General features: G+C 46.6%; 1 pseudogene; it reads left to right on the top strand.

The window, feature by feature from the left end:
• The first annotated feature begins 2,450 nt into the window (after positions 1 to 2,450).
• Positions 2,451 to 3,098, top strand: LOC121145610 (annotated as a pseudogene).
• The last annotated feature ends 4,172 nt before the right edge of the window (positions 3,099 to 7,270 follow it).

The raw sequence follows: 7,270 nt of genomic DNA on the forward strand, positions 1-7,270 counted from the left end.
TTCTTGTAGAGTCAATGGTACATTTAAAGGGCCTTTAAAAATGTGCATTTTATTTAAAAGGGTTGGGACACAGAAGAAAGAGAGAGAGAGAGAGAGAGAGAGAGAGAGAGCGAGCATTATCTTCAGTTGACTCACTCCCCAAATGTGCACAATAGCCAGGGCTGGAGCAGGCTGAAGGCAGCAGAGTCAGGAACTCCATCTAATCCTCCCACATGGTAATAGGGGTCCAATCCCTGAGCCACACCTTCCCAGGTGTACATGAGCAGGAAGCTGGAACTGGAAGTGGAACCAGGACTTGAATAAGCATATTATTATGGGAGGAGGAGGAAGGTTGGATATTCCATCATCAGGAAATTAAAGCAAGAAAAAGACCAAGTCAGAGTGAAAGCAAATTTGCCTCCCCCCCGCCAACCGGCAAATGGAACATCACCATTGGGGAGCAAAATGCATATAAAAGACTCAGTGGGCTAGAACGGTGCCATTTTTGCCGGAGAAGGTGTTGCCACAGCCCGCTTCTGGGAGCTGTCTCGCATTCTCAGCATCATCCTGGAATTAAACACCTGTTAACCTTACTGCCCACAAACCACAGAATCCGTCTGAGAACAGTGACTGGAATTGAGGGTCGAATTGAACAGCCCCAAGCTGACCATCACCAATCATCTTCAAAGGGAATTTCTTGAAGGAAGGAATTGAGATGGATTAACAAAGTCCAATCTGAAATGTTTTATAAATGATTTGAAAAAAAGAACAGAATTTTTTTCAGCTTCACACGCTTGTACGGACACTGTTTTCACGTGTCCAGAACGCGCGGAGCCCAGAACTCCAGGTGGGGCGGCCAATATTAAAATTTCAAGTCAACAAGGAGCCAATCGGGTGCAAGAGGCAGTCTAGGGGGCCTGTCTATCTTCTGGGAAAGAGCCAACCAGAACTGCAGTGGGCGTGGACTCAGGTGGAAGAGTACATAAATGGGTGGGGAGAAGACGCGGGAATCTCACAGAACGCTGAGAGAATCAGAGTGGCCGAGGAAATTCCACCGGACGGTTTCTTCTCCGCGGACCTGCCGGGTCCTGTGACCGGCCACCCCACACCAGCCAGAGATTTATATGGATGCAGTGAATTCGCCCTTGGAAAACAGTAACTCGTCCAAAAAAGAATGTCCACGGGAGAACGGAAAATGTTACCTCAGCTTCAACTCGACCAACAAGGCCAGGAACCAACTCAGGTCGGTGCTGGGCATCACCCTCCAGGTACTGAACCTGACCAAAATGGTCCTGGACTGCCTGCTGCGGGGATTGGCTCTGACCAACTTTTCCAACCATCGGATCGTCCGGATCTTCGTGGAGATGAACAGCGACGATCATCATCTTCCTCCTCATCGGGCCCATGCCAGCAACGTGCCAACGGCATGGTGTCACTGCCCATCCAGAAAACCAAACACCAGCTTGTGGTCTGGACCTGCGACCACCACGGCAAAGAGCAGCAAGGCGGCAGCTACTGCCCGTGCTGTTCCCTCGTCTGGCTGCGTCCACTGGACAAATGAGAACTCAGCCGTGGACAGAGGGGGCTGCCCGGATGGGATTCTCTGGCGGGAGGCGCAGGTCCTCGCGGGCCACCCCTGCCCGTTCTCCAGGGAGGCGGAACCCACGGGAGTCAGCGTCGTCGTCGCCTGTACGTGCGTGGTGGCGGCATCTCCCGGCCGACCAAGGCGGCAAGGCGGGAAGCCGGAGCGAGAAGACCCCGGCGCGCTTTGCCGTTGGCCGTCGGATCACATGACTGCCATGAGCGTGGGCAAGACGACGCCGGGAGCCGCCGCCCCTTCCGGCCACGGAGCGTGTGGAAGGCGGGAGGTTCTCTGAGCTTTCTCCTCAGAGCTGGGCGTCCCCTCCAGGCCCGGGGAGGTAAGTGCCGGGAATGTGCTGAGCACGCGCGTGGGGGTGGGGCGGGGCGGGGGCTGGAAAATGGCAAGGCCGTGTAGGAGTGCGGGGATCTGCGACATGCATTTTTTACTCAAGGGGAAAAAAATGGGGTTGTTGTTGAGTGACATGATATCCAATACAAATGAATTTTTTGACATGAACCTGGTTTTATATAATAAAAAAAAATCAAAGGTCTGATTGTCACTCATGATTTGAGGAGTAAAGTGCCCAAATGTTGTAGCACTCATTGTGAATTCTCAATTTTGAGTTAGATGACTGTGATCAAGAATGTTATGATCTGGCCGTAGGCGAAGGTTTGCTCTGGCCCGTGATGGGGCCCGAGTCACTGTGGCTGCCGACGGCATCTCCGTGGGTGGTCCTGCCCGGTTCTGGGTTCCCTCGGCAAAGAGACCGACCTGAGGCGAGGAGTCTCGGCCCTACACGAGGGTGTGTGATAGGGTTGGCCGTGACTTTGAGTCCCAGTCTCTACCGCGGACGGCTGCGAGGAATTGAGAGCCGAGTCTTCCTGTGGAGATGAGTTGCACAGTTGAGAAGGTGCTTGGTGATGCTAAAGGTCTTGTTGAAAGGTTGAGAGATCACGATGACGCAGCAGAGTCGTTCATCGAGCAGACCACGGCCCTCAACAAGCGAGTGCAAGCAATTCAGCAGTATCAGGAAGAAGTTCATGAACTTAATGAAGTTGCAAGGCCTCGGCCCCGCTCCACATTAGTAATGGGAAGCCAGCAGAAAAACAGACCAGTCAGAGAACTGCAACAAGAGAACAAAGAATCGCGCACATCTCTGGAAGAACAGCCTCCTTGGAACTTCTTCACGCGAGCCAGTATCGAGAACAAATGTTTAGGTTCCTAAAGGCTAGCGAAAAAGATGATCCGGGATTAATAACGAAGTTAAAAGACAGGCTCTCCAAGGAGTTACAAGCACGTGTGGACCAGATAACTGAAACAGCTGCGGCGACAAGGAAAGCTACGGAGACTGCAAAGAACAGGAACGAATACTTCAACTTGGAACAAGAAAACAAAGACCTAAGAGAGATCCTTCAAATAACTCGAGAATCGTTTTTGAACCCGAGGAAAGACGACGCGTCAGAGAAGTACATCGCTCTCAGCGACCAACAGTGACCCCCGATTGCCAGGACCTGCCTATGCCCCCGTGAACCGCTGAACCCTTTGTCTACAACATGTTCGGTACGCAGGCTGAGAGCAACCGACAAATGCAGTTATGGCCATGACCTCATCCAGAACCCAGGTGAGGAGTAAGGACTGACCTGTGACCTGCAAGGAGGCAGTTTCCCCGAGTGCTGAGCGTATCAGGATCTTTCCACATTGCTTCCTGGACGCACTTTGATAAACCTGAATATTCCCCAGGAGCGGGAATCCACAGAATTCTCCCCATGGAAAACAGACATATTTCTGCCATAGTTCTAGAAGTGTAAGGCCTCTTCCTAAAGTTTATCTTCCTGTTTGGTGTCAAAAGTTAAATAGCTTATCAACCATGAGACTTCAGCTTATTGTCTATTTCCCCAATTAATTTTAATTTTATTGGGCCCAGCGCAGTGGCCTAGTGGCTAAAGTCCTCACCTTGAATGTGCCAGGATCCTATATGGGCGCCGGTTCCAATCCTGGCAACTCCACTTCCCATCCAGCTCCCTACTTGTGGTCTGGGAAAGCAGTGGAGGACAGCCCAAAGCCTTGGGACCCTGCACCCATGTGGGAGACCTGGAGGAAGTTCCTGGATCCTGACTTCAGATTGGCACAGCACTGGCCGTTGTGTTCACTTGGGGAGTGAATCATCAGATGGAAGATCTTCCTCTCTGTCTTTCCTCCTCTCTGTATATCTGACTTTTCCAATAAAAATAAAATAAATCTTTAAAAAATTTTTTTTAATTTTATCAAAGAAAAGCCCATTTTAAAGGATTTAGGAATGTCTTACATGCACCTTAAGAGGAGATTTAATTTGTCCTGATATTCACCTGTTGTCCCAAATTTACTTAAGTATATGAAATATCATTTCAGGAATGAAAGAGAAGAAATACTACTTTCTAAGAAAGAAGATCGTGTAATAAACATTTAGTAGGTTAAACTACTCCTTGGAAAGAGTAAGTTTTGGTTCTAAGTATATAACAAAGATGAGATTTTTCTCTGGTTGATTTCAGAGAATATTATGTGATTCACTTAGCCAACAGAGTTGTATGATAAGCAGACAAATATAGTAATTTAAGTTAATTGAAAATTCCTCTGACTCATAGCACCCTTATTTCAAAAGTAATTATTCTTGAGATACAGAAAGTCAAAATTCTGGATCAATTTTTAAGCTCTATCTGATCTTAGGACCTGCAAGAGTTTTCTTAAAATATTTCAGTTGAAAGTGGAGGAAATATGGGTTCAGAAATGTGAGTTACTAAACCCCTGTAATAAACTGCTGTGTTTGTTTCAGTAATTTACAGGCTTAGCTGTTTTTATTGTCCACATGCAATGGCCTTGGCATTTTATCTTTTTCTTTCAATGTTGTGATGATAGAATATCCAATCTTCCTTCTTTTCACTCCCACAGGCAACAAAGCTACACTGGCACCCCTATTCTATATTTTGCCAGGACCTACATATTGCACACTTAATACATTAAGAATTCCATCCAAGAATTTTCATAACAATTTTAGCTTTCATATTTGGTCTCATGAAGGTCTTTGGCTCATGTAAAGTTAACTTCTGTGTAAAGTCATGTTTGATGCCTGTTTTTCCCCCATTTAGATAACCGATTACTATATTACTTAGGTATGATATGCATTTTGAAATTAAACACCAGTTTTTATTTTTTTCTGACTCTAATAATCCATATAATTTTTTAACAGGTCCTGTTATATTTTCCTTCAAAATGCATCTCAATTGAGTTATACCACAATTTACTTGAGCTTGGAAAATATGATGCTGGGACTGGTGTTGTTGCAAAGTGAAATAAAGAGCATCCTGGCTGCTCCTCTTCCAGTCCACCTTCCTGCTAATGACCTGGAAAAGCAGCAAAAGATGGCCCAAGTGTTTGGGCCCTTGCCACCCACGCGTGACACCTGAATGAATCTCCTGACTCTTGCCTTTGGCCTGGCCCAATCCTGGCCATTGTGGACATCTGGGGAAGTGATCCAGTGGGTGAAAGATCTCTCTGTGTATTTCCCTCTTTCTGTAACTGTTTCAAATAAATAAATAATCATAAAAAATATCGTGCTGAGTGAAAGACATAAATGACCACAATTTTATGACTCAATTTATATGAAAAGTTCAGAATAGATAAACCCTTATAGATAAAAAAAAAATCAGTGAGTGCCTTGGGTGGGAGAATTGCAGAAATTGTTAATGGATGGGGTTATTTTGGATGGTAAATAAGAACATTCTAAAACTGCCAGTGATGAAGGTTATTTGGTTTGTGAGTGAAACGTAAACCACTGACTCGTATTCTTACATCAGAGGACTTTAAGACAACTGAACTATCAAAAGCACCATGTAAAACAGTACAGCCAACGTTGGCTGTTATTGGGGGTGGGCCGGGCTGGGCCAGGCTACAGCACCCAGTAGCAAATGCCGAGGTGAGGCGGGCCATACCAGACTGGGACGCAGCACTAGTAGGGACCAGGGATGGAGGGCGTAAAGCTGGTAGGGGCAATGTGGAGGGCCCCCCTACTGGAACACCTTGCCCACTGGAGAGCATGAGTTGGGATGGGGGCAGAACAGACCGGGCAGAGTTAGAACACCTGTGGGCGGGGGAGATCCCAGAGTGGAGCAGGTGGACAGGAGGAGGCTTGTATCCTAACCCTGGAGACTCCCGGATCCTCACCAAGGACTATCAGTATGGGCACCAAGGACAATATCCAACTACCAAGGAGACCATGGGGAATTAGGGTGCCTTCGGAGGCTGAGAACTCTGAGGTCATTCACCCCCATTTGGATCTATCACATGGAATTAAAGAAGCCCAAACCCTTCCTTACAAGATCCAAGGTCATCAAAACAACAGCCAGGAGCCCTGAGCGGTCCACAGAAACAGAAGAACAGTAAACTTCCTTTGGGACTAGGGAGAGGAGCTTTCTCTGGTCCTTACTTAGTTCCAACATTGGCTCTCCACCCTCTCTTGCAATAACCATCAGGGTTGCTCTGGAAGCCTCCCAAAACAACAACAACAACAAATTAGAATAGATAGAGAACAACAAGGAAAGCTTAGAGCCAGACAGGAAACGGCCAGCATGGAGGGTAGGACGCAAAGATTAGTTACTCCTCACTAGGGTATTGAAGATTTTTCTGCACACCCCTCCTAAAACTGTTCTGCACCTCAATTGTTGACATATGTCTTGTTGGAGTTATAAGCCAGTTTAGACTATCCTAAAATCTGCCAAGTTCAGCAAAGTTATGCTTCAACACTATAAACTGCTAAATACTAAAATGAAAATAGACACGAGACAGCTGAATAGTACCCCATAGCCATTTTAAGGTGTATAGCAACTGGTAGTATATAAACTAAAATTGAAATGTCAATGAAGTAGTCACAGGATGTGGTTAAGAACTTGCATTTTTTTTAACGTATTGGTTACTCAATACCATGTCAAATAATTCCATAATGTTGTAAATTGTTGTTGATGTTATGTTGTAGCTTTTAATTGATCAGGATGATATTCTGCCAGCTCTGCCTTCAGACCAGAGATGGTCTCCCCAAGAAACTGTTGAATTTATCTGGACAATAAGATGCTGGACTCTATGCTTGGTATATACTTGCAATTAAAGAATCTTGACTGGATTTGAACTTAATACTGCAATAAGGTGGAGAAATCCACCATGGGGGGAGGAAACAGGGAGGGGTTGGGAGAAATCCCAAAGCCTATGAAACTGTGTCACATAATGCAATGTAATTAATAAAAAAAAAGAGAGAGAGAGAAACACCTGTGGGCCTCATGCAAGCCAGATCAGGGAAGAGCCAGGCTTGGCTGAATGTTCCTACTGGTACAAACATAAAGCAGAATGGGTGAGGGTTGGTTGGGCTTTGCTGCAGCATCAGATAGCAGATGCTGGTACCAGTGGCTAATTTGTCAAGTTAAACTACAGAACCATCTGGAAAGTGCATGATCTGGGAGTGGGAGAGGCGTAGGAGGGAAATAGTGGGTGCCTCCCTCTTGGGTCACCACTCCCACTGGAGAGCAGGAAAACCAGGACTGGGGCAGGGGTGGCTAGACAGAATGGCACCCACCAGCATGTGTGTGGGCTGGACAGCGGTGCTGGTTGGGTTGAACTAGGCTTCAATGCCCATTGACACATATGAGAGCTGAATGGGATGTGAGACAGACTGGACTAGTCTGCTAT

The sequence above is a fragment of the Ochotona curzoniae genome, unplaced genomic scaffold (genome assembly GCF_017591425.1).
Source record: "Ochotona curzoniae isolate NIBS_2020 unplaced genomic scaffold, NIBS_Ocur_1.0 scaffold_3835, whole genome shotgun sequence".
Lineage (NCBI taxonomy): Eukaryota > Metazoa > Chordata > Mammalia > Lagomorpha > Ochotonidae > Ochotona > Ochotona curzoniae.